Source organism: Polistes fuscatus, unplaced genomic scaffold (assembly GCF_010416935.1).
Source record: "Polistes fuscatus isolate 324 unplaced genomic scaffold, CU_Pfus_HIC Scaffold4, whole genome shotgun sequence".
NCBI lineage: Eukaryota > Metazoa > Arthropoda > Insecta > Hymenoptera > Vespidae > Polistes > Polistes fuscatus.
The window spans coordinates 11754504-11774247 of NW_025113118.1; the positions used below are offsets into that span (position 1 = coordinate 11754504).

The window sequence follows — 19744 nt, forward strand, 5'->3', positions numbered from 1 at the left end:
AAAAGAGAGAAGAGAGAAAGAAAGAGGTAGTGGTAGTGTGGGAGAAGGAGTAACAGGAGGAGGAGGTGGAGGAAGAGTAGCGTAGTAGTAAGTGCCGCCGTAGTGGTATTGTGATCGGTGAGGGGAGAGGAGCGTCCATGACGACATAACCTCTGTGTGCGCGCAACCGGTGCGTCCCGTGTGCTGCTCTACGTATTTCTTCTGCAACATCGTCGTGTCGTTGTCGTCGTCATCGTGTCGTTGTGTCGTTTTCGTTGTGTTGTCGTCGATGTGATCGTCTTTTCTATTCTATATAACTTTTATATCTTTCCTTATCTCTCATTGAATTCTTCTGAACTCTTATGGGGACACACGTACGATACCGTTAACCCATCATCCACGTTCCGTGTTTCAACGAAGTTCAGAAGATATCATTTGGAGTGTGTTACGTTCAAGAGAGGAAGAAAACTTCGAAACGGGACGTTATTTTACTGTATTGTATTGTATTATATTGCATTGTACTGTAGTGTACTGTACTGTAGTGTACTATACAACTTCGTTCTCTCTCGCTTTCTCTCGTCGTATTCGTTCGGCTTTTAGACGGAGGTAAACGGTGCAACCTGTTGAGAAGAAGAGAGAAAGAGAGAGATACTGTACATCGTGGAAATATCCTAGACTCTTGGAATACTTTGAACGAGCGAACCAACGAACTAAACTTGTGCGTTTCTTTTTCAAGTATTCAACTATAAAAGGAAACAAGAATAAAAGCAATATAGAAAAATATTAAGATAGTTTGAAAGATAAGAAAAGAGAGAGTAGAAAGTTTCTCAAATTCGAAGTTTTTGAACGGTGAGTCACGTGACACGTCGCACAAACTATCGCAGTTGCATCTTACGAGACTCTGCCAACAACTACCTGTTTACAGTTTTCTATCTCTCTCTTTCGTACGCGCGCTTCTGCGTGGCCCTGCACGCAGCGTCATTTGCGCTTCCTCCGTATTCATATACATGCATACATACATACATACACATATAGTTAGTGTACGTGTGCGCACCGTGGAATGCAGGGTTCGCGTGTGTTAAGTTGGTGATTTGCAACCCCAACGGAAACGTCGAAAGTGCATTATCTCACATCGTCTGTGTATACCCAGTGTACCTGTGCCATTGGCTAATGTATATGTGAAATTATTTTTATTTAAGTGTTTCGGAACAGTGATATATTTTGTTTTATTTATTTATAATTTTGGTTGGTGATCAAAAAAATCTAAAGGGATACGAGGAGCAGATATTTTAGCAGACAACCATTTGGTATGAATTCCATTCAATGTATAGTAACTTTTGAACACGTCGAACATGCAACCACGTGGAAATTGTGTATCTTTCTTTTTATTTCGTAGGTATTGTTTTTTCTTTTGTAGTTAGGTTTATGGTGTTGTTGTTATTTTTTTGTTCTGTCAGATTCGCGTCGTGTTAAAGCGTGTATTCTGGTTCGCAAACTTGCGGTTATCCGATGTCTTTCCTGCCAACAAGCTTGCTCATTTTACGATCACCGATAAGGCACGTTTTCTTTTCACCGGGAGGAAACGTACATATATATATTTACCTATTATATATGTGTGTACTCATCTGTCGTCTCTTTTTCTTGTTAGTTTATTTCATAACAACCGTGTTCCTTTTTTTAACTCGTTGAGACACATTAAAGCCGCTATTAGCGATCGTAAGTTATATTTCTTTTTTGAAAACAAGTTCGTATCGCAAATCGAACGCGAGATCTTCGAACGAGCGCGCGCGCGGGAAATTCAAATGTTTGAACGTTCGCGGAGCGTTCGAATTGCGTTTAAGACGATATTCTTCTTTATTTTTGATTTTAAAATAACTGGTGTATCTTATATTAGAAAAATAGTCATGCTTGTTTCGTTTAGCATGATTTTCTTCCGATTCAAATAAGTTTTTTCTTTTCATATTGTTTTAAAGGTGTAATATTTTTTCATATTTTATGTAACCCACAATCCTTCTTTGATATTCAATAGAACAATTAAAAGTAAGACGTACAACGTATAAATGTTAAATTTTCTTCGTTAAAATTGTCGATCCGTTACGGTTAAGAAATAATAAACGCATATATATGTATGCATTATTACACACATAGGTATTGTATTACGGTGCCATTTTTACCGGCGTATTCATTCGTAGCGAGAAATCTCATTGTTCTACGTTTCACGCGCATCGCTTACAATTCTAATAGGTCTCTTGTTTGGTGTTATAATACATATAATAATATGTTCCTAACATGTGACCGGTAGAATAAAAATTTATATTTTCAACGATTACATCAACCCTCAATAATCAAATGTTTATTTGGTCTTAAAAATAAAACAATTTGTCATACAAAAAGGTTGATTATACAAAATCAATGCGTAAATGTAGAATATGTTGCTCGTATACACGTGTATCCTTAAATGCGTGACATTAAATTTGCACGATGTTTTATAAAGGGTTAAAGTAAAACTCATATCAAGTTTTCTATACAACGATCGATAAATCGTTTAAAATTCATTTAAGATTTTTTTTGTAGTTTACCAGCTTAAAGGATGGTAGACTGGTAAACGGAAAGTTTTAAGGTACAGACAATAGCAATATCTTATAACGGAGTTATCTATCCACAGTTTAGTTTATCATTTTCTCCTACGCGATTTTTATGTACGTTTTACGTGATTTGAATGTATCGTGTTTTCCCCCCCCCGCCATACCTAGGAAGTATATTTTTTCCAAAATGGAAGAAAGAAGAAAAAGAAAGAACAAAAAAATCAAGTTTTAGCCAGGACTCTGTTACTATCGATCGTTACGTTGCCTGCAGAAGCTTTCGAATTTCTAGTTTCAAAAAAAAAGAATAGAAATAAAAAGCAAAATAGGAAAAGAGAAAGCTTTTCAATCAAGAACAGAGCTTTTTTTGTGATATTGAAAAGTCTTTCGAGATGAGAGTTTCTAGTTCGATTAGATTTTTCTTCGTTTTCTTTTTTCTTTTTTCTTTTTCTACGTGACTTTGATAGATCATATGAGATAGGAACCAATCGGAATGAATTAGAATGCGTTTGAGGAAAATATTGGGTTTCATGTTGGAAGGTTTATAAAATATAAACGTGTTTAAATTTAGTAAGATCTTTGAGTTAAGTTTCGCGGCACCCTAGTCTAAGGAATAGTCTAGCAATAGTCAGCTTAGATTTGGAGAAGAACTACGTTGTACTACTTGTTGGTATATGTATATCTACTACACGGCGTACTTTCACTGATCGATCGACCAGGGCGTGCAGTTTACCGGTTGGACTTGGCTATATATGTATTTTCTCTTCGTGGGGCATCTACTAACCTTTGCTCGTACTTACTTTGCTTTTAAAATGTCCTTTGAGAAAGCAAAGTTCAACAAAATAAAACTTGATTTTGTAATTTTTGTTATTCGACTGCCATTTGCAGGCAGTTTATATTTTCAAACATTTTCAATATTTTAATTAAGTGATCGGTACTTATAATAAAATGTCGGTATGTAATATAAATCGTTCGTATTATATTAATTAATAATATTTCTGCTCGTTTTTACTTTGCTTTTAAAATATAAATGTAATTTAAAATAGTCAATTAAACTACGAATTCAATCTTTATAATTACATATTAAAATATTCAAACATTCCTGTGCTATTTTATATAATTAAAATAATTTGAAAAATTAATCATTCTATTATTAAAACGCTAAAAAGGAGATCATTATTTATTACAAAATACTGACCAAAAATATATACAAATTGTCAAAATAAATAGAAGAATATTGTTTCGAAGTATTATTTTTTGCAATAAGGAAGTGGCATTAGTAAGATCGTAATATGAAGGTCGTATGAAAAAGGCTTCAAGTCATTTGATATTTATTTGCTCGTACAAAAAAAAAGTAGGGTGTACAAGAGGATTACGATCTAGTCACGTGGGGTCACGCTGCCTGACACTCGACCATGCTTTCTATCTTTCTCTCTCTCTCTCTCTCTCTTTCTTGTTACTCACGCTCGTCCTTATGGACTTTCATGTAAGTAAATATATACGTCTCTCCTCGTTCCACTTTCACGAACGTGTATATGTATCGTGGGACTAACACCCACCTGCACTCACGACGTGTTCAGGACTTAGGGCTGCAACACGAGTAGATAGTATCTCACGTGTACCGTTTCACCGTGTGGCCGATTTCGAAACCGTTTTAAGCACCAGTCTCTCTTTCTTGATGATATTCACTAAAGTTTCGAAGCTAATCAAACTTGTATAAGCTCATTTTCTTATCTCATTTACAATATTTCGAATAAATTCATTACTCAAAACTCATTGAAAAACAAAAATAAATAAACACAAACACACACAGTCTAATAAGCAAAACATTTTACCAATAAAATATTTTACCGATCCAAATTCTAAAATAGATATCACTTAAATAGGTATAAGGAAACAAAAAATTCGAATTTTCTAGTATGTACTTCCGGGAAATTTGTTTGAATTAAGACTGGTTTATATATAAATTATGTATAAAATTAATATTGCATTTTTGACGTGTTCAAGTTACTTATCTAAATTATATGATTGATCTCAATTATCTGTGTTAACCGATAAAATTATAGTTCCTTTATTTAATATACATATACTCACACCAGTATCGTATTCGGGATCGTGTGAATTCAGTGCGAGAAATATGTGCCTCGGCTCGATCTAAACGTTCGGATTATTTGTGGGATTAACTTGCATCCTGATCGGCAATTAAAGCCAACCAACGAGGGAAAAGGATGACCACCAGAAGGAAAAAGAAGTCACAGGACGGATTCCTCAAGAAGGTTTCGAGTCTATTTAATCTAGACACGGTGAGTCATCTTTCACCACCATGTCCAACCTATGTCACAATTATTATATTATGACATTTCTATTACGAATTCAAACGATATTTGATTCGTCTATCAACCGATACGACCAATTTTTCATCAAGAAACAAATCTTCGTTGAGATTATAAATAATAATATAACGTTAATCTATTGCATTTATATCTCTTAACAAATATTTTCTTTTCAGCTAAATACGTTTTAACAGAAGCGTATAAAACATATTCTCAAACATAGGAGAAATTATCCTAATTAACGTAATATGCGTTTAAAAATATATAAATCGTCTAACTTCTAAGGTTTTCAATGATTAATTTTCAGTTATTCGATTGTACATAAATGGAAATGTTGCTTTCTTGATTATTCGTTAACGAAATTATCAGCTTAATAACATGATACCATAGGTAGTCATTATTGTGAGGAATGATATGAATCTGCGTCCCGTGTATTTAATATCTACTACAAACATGCACTGAAGAGATTGAGAAGCATCACAATTACCGTGTCTAATTTGACGTTGTACGTTAATTAAAAGTATTCTCTTCTATCCTTCGTGACATTTTCAGACCTGTTCATTCTCTCAACCTATTTCAACCCTTAAGTTAACATTATCGTAATTAATATCGAATGTCAGGTCGATTTGTAAAAAATCTTATTTTTCTATAAAATATTATTCATTCTGATAGTATTTGATCCTTCTTTTCTTATTTATGTATATATTTATTTATGTCTACTGGATATTCAATTACGTATGCGCTTATTTTTTATTACCAGTCGTAACTAACATAAGGTCATGTTACAGTCATCGAATCACGTGTATATTTAACGTCATCGATACTGAAAAAAATGAAAATGAATTTTACATTAGGATAAATCTTTGAATTTAATTTGTTTTTTTTTTAGCTCGAGAGAGAGAGAGAGAGATAGAAGTTATATAATATTAATTATTTAAAAAATTATTATCTTAGATCGTTTAAAATCTTTAATCATATTTCTGTTCATCTTTAAATGGATTATCTTTTTGTGACTATGAAATCCTACGAAACTCTCAATTTTTGTTTTCTTCTCCCACGACTATTCATTTCAAGGTATACGATTCAATAGTTTCGTGAACATAAAAGAAAAAAAAAGGAAAAAGAAGTCGCCATCGTCGTTTGACCATTTTTCTCGGTGGTTTCTCCGCAGTGTTCCATATGACAGAAAAACGTGGAATAACTCGACGAGAGAAAGAAAGAAAGAAAGAAAGAAAGAAAGAGAGATGGTTTCCTAGATGGAACCTGGTCAAGTGAGCAGCTCCGTTTTGAGAGAAATAAAAAAGGAGGAAGAAATAGAAAATTGAAGAAAAGTACTGAGGAGAAACCACGGAACATAAACAACGTCGTACCGTTCAGAGTGCACCTGTCGGCTTTTCATGACAGGACCGTCAAAAGATAAAGAGAACGAGAGAAATCCAACGAGTCGACGATTCTTAACGTAACTGTACTATAGGATCGTTTTCTTTTGTGATTTATAACGTTTTCAGGAAAAAGAAAAAAATATTAATAATCATCGTACTTTCCGATAGGATATATGAAAAACTTTCCACGGAAAATTGCAGGCTCGATTCTAATCTTTAATTACAAAAAGTTACTAAAACCCTACGAGCGCAATATTCTTTTAGGATGTCAACTATAAAAAAAGAAAAAATAATCAAAGCGAACCAGTAAGTTTTTATTCAGCTATTTGTTCTCTTTCAAATTGCCTATTGAACCTATTTTTCTTATCAGAAGTTTTATATTTTCTGAAATAAAATAAAAAAGAAATAAAAAACAAGAAAATGATCAAATTGGCTTAAGGGCTCCATAAATCTTCGATCCAATATTGAAAAAATAATACGTATGCAGTGATAAACATCTATCACTCGATATAAATTCATACTTGATCCATTTATTAACACTGTTTGTTTAGAATAATAATAAGAAGAGAATCGCGTGCCGATCCTGTACTCGTCTCCGAAGGCCACACTGATATTCGATTACGTTCGGTATACTACACTAACATATGTACGTATATGAATACTTACATACGTGTTCAATACGAGCACGCACGTGGAGGAGACCAGGCGACGTTCTCTTACGCAAGCAAGCGTTACTGGTGCTTGCTCTCATGTTTACTTGAGAAAGATAGGTAGAAAGAGAGAGAAAAAGATAACTCGTTCGTAGGCGCGGTACGCGTAAAGAAGAGGGAAAGAGACAACGAAAGAAAAAGAAGGAAGTGCACACGCGATGAACAGAGAGTATCTCCGTAGTTAAATGCGTGTCAATTATCACCGACCTGTTTATCGCGATTTCGTAACATTATTTTACGTTCTTATGTATATGCACGATCGAACGTGTTAACTAGGCCACGACGACCTTGGTCTCCTTTGATTTCTACTAAAGCCCACCCATGGGAAAATTTTATTGGAATTCATTACTATCGGTAAGGCTATTTCTTTTTCTTTCGAGTTCAACATTTCCTTTACGATACTTTAACAAGGAAATAATTATTTAATAGAAAACAAGTGGGTTGAGAATCACTGGGGAAACATTTAGATTACACCAGTAATTTTCCCGTTTCGAAAAGTTAATTCTCAAGCGAGCTTGTTGCTGTCTGGGTGTTGCTCGGAGACGAGGGTGAATTCGTCGGCGGGTAAGCCGCAGTTTCGCCGCAAAGCTGTACAACCCAAAGTGCAATCGGAATCGTAGCCGCACGTGCGTTTCCCTTTCCTACTCTCTACCTCTCGATAACCCTCCAGATAGTGTCCCAATACTGTGTATGGTGACTATGCATCGTACTCTCCTCCACCCTAACCAAAATGCCATTGAATGGAACGTTTCACGGTAGGCTGCTGGAGCCATACGTTACGTGCCAGACGTGAACACCAACCCTCGTTCCATGTTCCTATTTCTCTCTCTCTCTCTCCCTCTTCTACATGCATGTACTATATGCATGTACACATATGTATATACATACACATATATGCATAGGAGGGTATTGGTGGCATTTCTGGTATTCTTTGAAATCCTTCAAGAGTACTTCTGAAGATCTCTTAATCGTTTTCTTAAAAACCATTTTCGTATATATCGGTTTCTTCTCTAAAAAAAAAAAAAAGTTAATAAATTTGTCAACGTTATAACTTTGTTTCATTCTTAACGTAAAAATATATAAAAGGGAATCTTTCCAAAGTAGTATCATTATTAGTTCTCAAATGACACTCTTCTGGTAATATCTATATTCCTCTTAACTTGGTATAATTAACTTGTAAGAGTTTGTAATTCTTAAAGAAGGATCATCGATCGAGGATTTATTCAAGTATTATGGAGTTCCCTTCTAGAACTCCTCCAACAACAAAAATTCGTGCCGCGGAAGAGGAGCAATCTCTCGGTTGAACGAACACCTTGACGTCCTCTTCCACCTTCTTCACCTCCACCCTTTCCTCCTCCTCCTCCTCCTCCTCCTCCTCTTCTCGAATGAAAACTCTTGAGATCGCTTTGAGGAGGGAAGGATAGCGTCTCGGCCGAAGGCAGTGACGTAGCGCTTCCGGATACACGATAAATTGGATCGTTCTCCCTCGGCGACCTTACCACCTCCCAGAGTGACTTCCCTCCTCCTCCTCCTGCTCCTCCACCTCCTCCTTCTCCTCTTCTCCCTACTCTTCCACTACTTCACTCGACTTGACTCCACTCCGCTTCACCTCACCTCACCTCACCTCGTCTCACTTCACCTCACCTCACCTCCGGCCGCTCCCATAGAACCCCACGCAGCGTGCTGCCTGGGAAAACGTACGGGCCTTGGGAATCGACCGGCGTGAGTTTAGATCCCAAACGGTAACGACGCCGTCCGGAATCCACCCTCCCTCTTACTTCCTTTATCCCTTTCTTCTTTACCACGTGAAGAAGCACCGGAAACTGGCGGTACATAAACGTTACCTTCTCGACAATCCGACGCTACTGCTGTCTTTTAACTCTTCCTACACTTTCAAACTCTCTCTCTCTGTTCTGTTTCTATTCCGATATTCTATTTTCTTATCTAAATTTAGATAGGATTTTTTTTCCTTTTTTTTTTATTTGATACTAATTGATTATTATATATATGTATGTGTGTGTTTCTTTGTTTCTTCTTCTTTTTTTTTTCATTAAAAGTGCATTCGTATGAGGAATCGTGTCTTATAAGATTTTTTTTTAAAAAACTTGGACGTATTTTAAACGACAAGTTAGATTTCGTCCATATTTCTCTATTTCCGCGTTTCTCTTAATGTTTCGGACAAAAAATTCGCTTGGATTGGAAAGCGAGGAAAAGAGGGATAGAGGGAGTATCGATGAAAATCCTCGTGGCGATGCGGAATACCCGGTTAAAACTTCGGACAAATCGTGGTTAAACACGCGCACTCCTCGCTCTCGGATTAAATCCGTATGGCAAAGTTTGCCTATAAATCATTGCCGGGGATTCCAGTAGTTTGGACGAATTTGCCGCCGGGAGGACATCGGATTTATTTTTTTTTTTCCTTCTTTTTTTTTTCTCTCGTTGCTTCCGTTCGCTTTAGTTTTGTTTTTGGTTTTCGATCTGATTTTTTTTTTTATTTGTTGTCCTATTCGCGCGCGCGCGCGCGTGTGTGTATTTTTTTTATTTGCTTTATCTACAATAGTAAATAGCCAGACGGTGTACCGAAAATACGAGAACCACACTCGTTCGGGCAACTCGTTGAAATTTTTCACGCGTAACGCGTTACGACACGCTCGCGAAAATTGTATCGATGATTAAGATTTATAAATGGTTCGAGGAAAAAAGGAGCGAGGGGTCGGGGGGATATTTGAAGAGAACAGGAAGTTTCGGAACAATGACTGCCAAAAGTATATACCTAGCCCGGAAAAGGTCAAGCCTTCTCGGTATTGGCTTTCGATGCAGCAGCACTAGAGTCTGCTGGTCAGTGTCCATCCCCGTGAAATACGTTCCTGGATACGAACGGTCGTCCATTTGTCGGCTGTCGTTCGTGAACCTTTTCTGGCCCGCCGCTTTCATGCTTGCAAACCCTCTCTCTCTCCTTCTCTTCTTCTTCTTCCTTCCCCCTTTCATCCTTCTCCTTCTTTAAGCTATCCTTCCTTCGTCACCACCCTTCGCATTCGAGTACGTATATACGTACGTAGTTCCTACCAGTACGTTGCTCTCCATTTCTCAGTTGGTCCAATTTAACGAAAATGGTGGTAGGTAGTATATATCTATGTATGTAAGTATATATGTAGGTAGATAGGTAGATAGATAGATAGGTGATGGGTAGCGTATGTTGCTGCACGTCGTTGCACCCATCCTTAACTCTTCTATTTCCATACGGATTTGCCTTCCACCCGATAGCTGCTTCGGTAGTAGTCCGGCAAACTTTTCGAGTTAGCAGCAGCATCTCCTCTCGATTGCAAACCTTTTCCTACTTTTGCGATCGTAAGATTAATGGTACCGATCTCGAAGCTCATTTTTCCTTACCCTTCCTATCGTATCAGTCTTCTTTCTCCCTCCTTTCCTCTTCTCTTTTCTTTTCTTTTATTTTTTTTTATTTTATTTTATTTTTCCTTCTTCGTACGAGGGAAAGAAATTTTTTAACAAATATTTTTCTTATAGATCTCACTCAACGCTGACCTATGTAATACTTACATACTATGTCTAAATAATTGAAAAGATTTGAGAAATAAATATTTTGTATCGAACGAATTTACAGCTCCTTCTGCTTTCGATCTTTTTACGTAAAAATTTAATTAAATTCTAATCTATTCATTTTCCCCCACCCCCGCGTATATAATATTGCAAGCAAGTTTGCAGAATTAATACGCGAAGACAAATATTTTTCATCGGTTGCTGTCTCGTCTGTTTCCATAAGCATTTCCAACGACGTTGTTTCAATGAGAAAAGGATTACCGTTCGATAATAGCATTTAATTAACGATTGGAAGAATTTTATTGTGTATATATAGCGTATATCGTCAACTGGTAGGTCTGTCGTTATCGGAATCGATTATTATCACACACGTTCATTCGATTCTCTGTTTTTGTTTCAATACAAACATTCAAATCAACAAATACCTATTTGTGTGTCTCTGATGGTATATATATATGTATTATTGTTAGAAGAAATACATAATGGATCGTCAAACTCCTAATTTGCATACGAATGCACTCAATGATATTAACAAGCTTTTCATCTATTCTGCAAATAATTCAACTGAGTGTCGTCTAATACTCGAAGGTCGAATGTATCGAATTAACACGATGATCGAATTCAACGTGACCGAATAAATTATTTGCAAATTATTTCTTTAGAATCGACAAGTTGGAATTAATTACGACAATATTGAACGTATATTATTCTAGCATGTTTTATTTATTGTCTTAAAAATTTTAATATCTTAATCTTTCTTATTAAAATATTATAAAATAAGTTTATATTATCTTAATATTAAGATAAAGGATTAAAATTTGATGATGATTTTGGTTGTTTTCTGAAATAAATTTTACATTGTATTATTTAAATACAAAATAATAAAATAATAACTACACTTATTTATATATATATATATATAAAAGAAATTGTTTATATGTGTTAGGATCCAAACTTCTCAATTTACCCACGTATATATTTAATAACGTTATGTAAATATATTTAGGTACAAAGAATGAAAACTCTTCATCGTCATTTTGCGAAATATTAAAATATTTCAACGTCATCATTTTGTGTTCACTTATTTCCGCATTTTCAAATCTCGTTACGTAACGATATCTTTGTAACTGTCGACGATGTTACATCGTACTATTAATATTTAGATTGAGAAGAAGGAAGCATTGTAGAAGAGAATCGAGGAGTTGTTGAAAGAGGAGAAGAGTAAAGAGGACTAAATCCGAGATTACTTCTTCTTCGTTTTCGTCATCATCGTCGTCGTCGTAGTCGTAGTCGAGCTCTCGATCTGCCCTGATTGGAGAACGGCTTTCAATTATCAGAACCGCCTCGTTTCGTCCCAACTATTCAATTTTAATCGATTCGATCCACCCAGTTTCGAGTTCTTTGTTGAACAATGAAAGGTATATACCACTCGATCGAATGCTTATTTGACTGTGAGTACGATGCAGATGAAAAAATATCGTCTAAATCTTCTTTTCCTATATTTTTTCTTCTTCTTCTTCTTCTTCTTCCGCTTTATGTAATTTTTCTTGTTTTTTTTCCTTCTTTTCTCTTTTTTTTTCGAACGGGACGATATCCCGCGATAATCTTATCTCAGCAAGGTTCGGATAAGCACTTACAATTAGATTTATTCTCATCTCTCTCTCTCTCTCTCTCTCTCTCTCTTGTTCTATTTTTTAACGATCAACTTTTCTTTTATCGATCGTATCTATATCGATTTATTCGATAGGAAAACGATATTATCTCTCGATGTTAACTCATTCGTTCATAAATATTTCCCGACAACAGATATTTTTTATTAAAACTCTAATAATCTTCGAACAGAGACAGATAGATGGTTAAATATAAATAGATGGAAGGAAGATATGGTAATTCATATAACTCGAATTGACAGACGTATATAAACGTGTTACGATAATAATACAACTAATCATTTTTCTTTTCTACATTCCATTAACGTGATACGTAATTCAACATTAGAATTTACTTTTAATAAACTATTTCGAACGAATTACGTCTTACACGTTAAATAACAATAATAAATTTCTACCATCGAATAACGAATATCAAATATCGAGAAAAAGTCAGGAGAGTCATAGAAAAAAAAAACACACACACATACACGCACACACACATAAAATAATGGCGTATAAATCACCAAAATTACGAGATTTATCTTTCTTCGTTGTCCGTACGCATTAAAAAATTCGATGAGACCGCGTAGTCTCGCAAATAAAATTAAAAAAAAAAATATAAAAGGAAAATAAATTCGAAAAAGGGGAAAGAAAAAAAAATATGATTACGTAGCACAGGTGCAGTAGTAGATGCAATGCGTCCATCTGGACAAAGTCGACCGCTTCGTTAGAGGTTAAGCTCGTTGGTAAAAATTCACGAATTTTCCGAGCGATCGTATTCTATGACATGAACCCGCTCTCACGCACATACATATATACATTTCTACGTTTACATGCATATAGCTTCATATATAGGTGCGTGACGCATATAGGAGTCGACAGACAAGCCAGACATATTGGTAAATGGGCCGTGCTTCACGTCCGACCACCTGTGTCAGCAACAACGACGTTCACCGACGTGCTTCTGATCGGCTTAAAAAGTCAAAGCTTCGGTTAGTTTGAAAGAAGAAAAAATAAAAAAAGGAAAAGAAAGCAAATGGTCAGTAAAAGAGATAGAATTTGATTTCGGCAAAGAAAGAAGAAGGATGAATCGATGATGAAAAAGCGATGGAAAAATTCGCGATATTATATTGAATGTTTTTATTCGGTTTTAACGAAAACCTTTTTATCCACGACGACTTGATTTTTGTGTATATGTGCGCGTGTGTTTGGATTTATATTCATTTTCAGGGAATTACTTAAATCTTTTGATTTTGGTCCTAATGATGATTTTCTATGCGTACGGATTGACTTTTTTATAATAGGTTTTTAGTGAAATATATAAATTTGGTTCTTTCACGTAATAACAATAACGAGTTTCTCTTTTAGTATATTTCTAAATATGAAAACATTTTATGCGATTATTAAGATATAAAATTATCCAAATCGTTATTATTATAATATTAATTATTTAATATATTTGATAGTGTTTACTTGAATTCTGATATTACCAATATTGGAAACTTTTTATTATTTCAATTTAATTATTAATATAGCGAATAAGGATTATTAATTAACTAACTGACGAGAACAAAATTTGGATAACGTGAAGCCCCATAAGTGGAAATAACGGATAAAGTAAATATTTATCATTGAATGATTATTTTAGTTTAATATAACGATTAGGAAGGGCATAAAGTTTCTCACGAAGATCTCATTCTTTTTTCCGGCTTTCTTTTCGCACCTGCGAACATTTTAGCAGGTAGAAATATAACTAAGTAGTATACGGTAATACGAAAACTGAAGAAGAAATTTCTAGCGTGAGAATAGGGAAAGAATTATAACCGGAGATTTGTCAAAGGCTGCAGCTGGTATACGCCCCTACGTGTCTTATCTTGGAACAGGGCATGAATCATATTTTATTCCGAGTCGTTCCCAAGTTTTAGAGCTTACGAACGAATCACATCGTATGTGTGTTATACGTATCAACGATCTTCTTTCTAATCTCATCTTTTCGTATTTCGTCTTTGCACATCTCTAAATATATCTATGTACATAAATATTACATGCGTAAATACATACATAATATAATACATTCAAATATATTATGCGTGTTCATACGCGAATCACACAGAATACCGTGTCTACTTATATTCAAATTTTGTAGTACTCCAGTTCTAGTATTCTCGACGATAGTTTGTTATCTTGCTTCTTCGATTTATAACTTCGAAAGAAAGTTAGACCCTCTCTCTCTCTCTTTTTCTTTATCTTCAAATATGTAGACATATAAAATTATGATAAGGATGCATTTGTCCTCCTCCTTTTCTCTGTCAAGAAAATTCGATTGCGTCGAGAATATATTTTCCGTTGAAAGATCCTTGGCAACTCGGTGTCGAACATTATCGCGAGTAAATTTATAATATCATCGAATTGCAATATCTCTCTCTCTCTCTCTCCCTCCCTATTTCTCTCACTTGCAATCCTCTTTCAACACCAATCTGCCTTCGGGGATAGAATCTGCTAAAACGACGAATACATGAATATACTTTCTTTCTTTTTATTTTATCACACCTCCCTCTCTCTCTCTCTCTCTCTCATATACTTTGTATTCTTTTTCTTCGTCTTTTTTATTTTTTCTTCTTCTCCTTCTTTGTCCTCTGTGCACACTCACTCGAAATCGATATTCCATAAATGTGTAAATGTAACCGAATCCGGTTCCTCTAGCTAAGCAGACGACCTAATCTCGTCCGGCAGTCTCCAACCCTCTCCCGACCCTTTTACTACACTATCACCGCCTCGGCCCCCTTCTTTCCTCCCACCCTGAACCCCTTTCCCTTCTCTTGTTCGTCTCTCCGTTATCTATCTGATTGTCTCTATGTGCCACGAAGTGTATTAATACCATTTTGAACGCAAGCTCTTTCCAGTCTCCTGAGCATTTCCATTTGAGGATCGAAATAGTCGCGTGGAAAACGTACCTTTTCCTTTACCACTTTCTCCTTCTCTCTAACCCTCCCCCCTCCCCGTCTTCCGCTCTCCCTCTCTCTCCTTTTGTTTTTCTCTCTGTACCTTCCTCTTATTTTTTTCTATTCGTTGTGAAATACGTAGTTTTGATAATATAAGAAAATACATAGGAGTGAAATTTTCGTGAGAAACATTTAAATCGATTTGTTTCAATCCATCCGAAAAAAGGGGGAAAACTAAGAATATTCTTAAAGAAATTTCTCATCTCTTCAAGATGAGAGTCTCATTTCTTTCTCTCTCTCTCTCTTTCTTGATTTCCATTATTGTAAATCTTTATACTTTTGGTAAAAAATTGTCGAAGCTTTTGAATAATTTTAGTAATATTCCTAAAAGTATACTTTAATAAACGTGATTTCTCTAACGATGAAGTTTTCTTAGAATATGATCGAATTAAAATGTCAAAATATGCTGCTATGGCTATTATTCTTTCCCTTTCTCTTTCTGTCCCGCGTTTCACTCTTAATTTAGTTCGGTGTCTAATAGAAGAAGAAGGACACACCCATTAAGTATAACACTAGACACTATGAAATCCGAGGACACTGTTGAAGGTTTCCTCGTATATTTTCTCACGAGAAAGAGAGGACTCGAGTAAGTAATCCAACGTAAATCCAAAACTCTCGAGTTAGGGCTTTCCTACCCTTGAATTTTTCAACGAGACAAAAGTTCGCGAACTTGCGAGTCAGTCGCGTCTCAAAGTCTCGACTATCTTCAACGAGTTAAAGAAATGGACGTTTTCGCGTTTTTTCGCTCGTACGACGAGAAAAATTGGAGAAATTCATTGGAAACATAGGTCCCTGTTAAATAGGAATCAAACAAAAAGTATCTTACAATAATTTTTCGTTTACTTACATCAATATTCGTGAATTTGATTTCAATCTATAATATAAAGTTGTATTGAGATCTCCAAAAATTAATTCCAAATGTTTACATTTCACTGTTTCAATATTATTTGAAAAATCTTGATCTTTCTCGGTTTAAAAATAATTTCACGCAATCGTAATTAATATCACATAAAAATAAAATATATGCAATAATAAAAGGGTATTGAAAAATAATAAAATGCGTGAGAGAATTTAACAGAAAACAATGAATAAAAAAAAATTATTATGTAATAACATAACTTTTATTGACTCACTCTATGTATATCTGTGTAAGTATAACTTACAACTAGTTTAACTATCATAGTATCATCCATCAACGAGTCAATTATGCGTGAAAAGACTTTTAGAAAAGTACACTTTTCCGATCGGGAAATGAAAAATAAAGAAGAAGAGGTTCTCCTCTTCTTGTTGAAGACTTTTTGTAGAAAAACTGTGGGATAAGAATCGTCATTTTCCTTGGGTACCGAACAGGAACTAAAATATATATATATAGTATGTATAAGGTAATTTAATTTTATATTCTAACATGAAACGACACGACAAGCTCGTATAATTAATTATCATACTATTCAACTTTCGTCTACACGATGTTTTCTCTCTCTCTCTCTCTCTTTTTATTTCTCCTTTTATTTTTTGTGCTACGATCGTTCCCTTCCTTTTTTCTTTTCTTTTTTTTTTATCTTCTCGTACGATGAAAGGTAAGCTCCAACGAACGCGAACTTTCTTTCTACGAAGGAAAGTACATAGCGAGGATGAGGATGAGAAGAGAAGAGAGAGGAAACACGTCTTTAGAAAAGAGACACCTCGTAATTTTCCTCTCTTATTTCCTCTTCTATTTCTCGAAAACTTGTGTCTTTTTGGGGTATCAACCAACGAGGATGAAGAGGATAATGTCGGAAACTCCTAACGTGCGTGTACGTTGTTGCTGCTGTTGTATCTACGTTGATGAATTTCTATAAAAGAGTGTGTTCGAACGACGAGGAAAAACACTTGAACGAATGTGACAAATCGAGATAGAATTTATTTTCTCACGTAATAAATTGAAAAATTCAATTTTCCTATTACGTTTTACGTTTATACGAAAAGATAAAAAATTAAATTTCCGAACTATATTCGCAACCGGCTTTTAAAATAATAAAACAAATTCAAATACAAATGCGTCATCGTACTGTTGACTAATCAACTCGTGGTTCGTTATCAATCGAATTAAAATTCACAGAGGTTTATCTCTAACTTCAAATAATTGTTGTATCGTTAGTCTGGCAATTGGATGATTTTAATAAAATGAAATATTCAAATTCAATTGTTCAAATTTTAATTTTAATATTCCTTTCGACAATAGCAATGAAAAGGAGTTCTTTCATCGATAAGAATTTCTACCTTAAAGGATATTTGAAAAATCGTTAGAAGTTCTTTATCTTGGTCGTCAAGTTGAATGACACATCCGGTCCAATGTCACTCTGATTCGGTACCATACACTTGGTTTCCCGTTGATACCACCGACTTATTCGATATATCGTTTCTTTAGCCGTTACCACCTATCCCCTCCTTTCCACCCTACTACTCACCAACTTTTTCTCTTTTCCTCTCAAAGGAAAATTCAATCTCGCGATTTTCCCGTGGGAAGGTAAGGAACGACGTTGCAACTTGAAACGCGATACCTTAGAGTGTGTATAAAACAGAATAGAGAGGAAAAACGATAACGAGTGAGTGAGAAAAAGAGAGAGAGAGAAAATCTGCGTGTGTGTGTGCGTGTCAGTGAGAAAAAGAAAATAAATATTTATTTCTATTGACGGAAAGTAAAATAGAAAAAAGAAAACAAATTCAACTAAAGAATTGAGAAAATCGTTGTTGATTTTTTACAAACGGTCAAATATAGTAGCTACCTTTTCAACTTTGATATTCAAGTATAGTTGCTATCCAAATAACGAAGGCATATGTATATGGGGAGCAATTCGTATGGGGGAATATGTAATTGGTAATTTAAGATTCGACGATCGAACGCGAAGTAGAATATATTCTATAGATAAACATTTCGTTTGTAAGGGGTGGGGGGGGGTTAGTTTTTACTCCCTCTCCCTTTCTTCTCCTCCTTCTATACAAATTGAAACGAAATTCAACTTTCCCTTGCAAATAGATTTTCCAGCAAGAACAAGATCCCGAGTTTCTTGTAAATTGAATACACTGCTTATACTTTTTACGAAAGAAATGAAAGAGTGGCAGAGGGTGAGAGAGGGGGGGAGGGGAGGGAGGGGCTCCGTTCATATATCGTTCGACAGTTTCATGAATAAAAAAGAATTGTGATCAGTGTCGTGTAAAACGAAATTTTCTGCCTCTCTCTCTCTCTCTCTCTCTCTCTCTTTTCTCTTTTTCTTTTTCAAAGTTATATTAGATCGAATTCTTTTTTCTTTTTTATTCTTTCTCTATTCATTTATCCGCAATTCGATTCTAATTGACAATTATTTCGATGCAAACGTTCGATAAATTCGTAAGCATAGAATTTCAATCGCACTTAAATTAAAACGAACGATAGAGAGAGAGAGAGATAGAGAGAGAGAAAGATAAATCTACGTTTATCGAATGATCCTTCTCGAGGTGTTTCGTTTCCCAATAAATGGAATCGCAGGAAGTTGCAATAAATTGCAATTAGGAAAGCGGCCTGTCCTCGAGTATGGATAAATTACGAGTTGAAAAAAATCAAGCGAAAGAGGAATGGTTCGATTGAGAATTGAGATCATTCTTGTAATATTTATTAACAAAAATATTTGTTGTTTCTGTAAGTTATTATACGAATAAATTATTTCTATTTTGTTTTTTTGTAAAACTTTTTTCGTGCCATTATGCACAAATCAAATAATAAATAAAAAAAAACAATTGAAAATTCGTATTCTAATTTTGAAAAAAAAAAGAAAAAAAGAAATAGAAATTAAACATTATTTGTCAATAATTTTACCGGATTTGACATATTAGACATATTATGTTACATGAACATGAAAAACATCATTTCAACGCGAGTAACACACGTTTCGCGAGAGAAAGAAAAGTAAAAGTCATACGAAATTAATGAAATTTGATCAAACCGTTTGATTCGTCTGTAATATACGACAGAAAAGAAAAAAAGCCGCTTGCTCGTTTCAACGAAAGCGTTAAATCGAATCATGAAACGTTTGATGGTCTCACGAGAGGTTAGTATTCGCGGAACGATTTCGTCGCGCGAGTTTTCCTCACTTGGGGGAAAATAGCACGAGTACTTTCCACTTGCTTTAAAGGAAACGAGGCGTGTTGTTGTTTAGCGTTTTTTTTCTTTTTTTTTCTTTTTTCTTTTTTCTTACACGCTTGGAAGAAATCATTCTCCTTTCACCTCTAGGACTTATAAGTATACATAAAAGAGTCGGCTCTTTGTTTAAGAAAAAAAAAAAAATTATTTTCGTTAATTATTTTTATATAATTAAAATAAATCTGTTATTATATTAATTAATGTTAAATATCTACTATAAAATAAATTCGACGAGAAAAGATTTATTATAATAACTTTCATTGATTTCATTAATATTTTGTAAAATAATATTATATATATATGCATATATGTGTATTTATTAATATTTTATTTGTAAAAATAATAATTTGTAAATAGTTATAATACAATTGAATATTGATACTCTATTAT

At 34.7% G+C, this 19744-nt stretch overlaps 1 protein-coding gene across 10 annotated transcripts in view; it reads left to right on the top strand.

Moving 5' to 3' along the window:
* LOC122521129 (disks large 1 tumor suppressor protein) overlaps positions 1 to 19744 on the top strand; it is a 380822-nt gene that overhangs the window by 243402 nt on the left and 117676 nt on the right. The gene's annotated exons all lie outside the window — the stretch shown is intronic.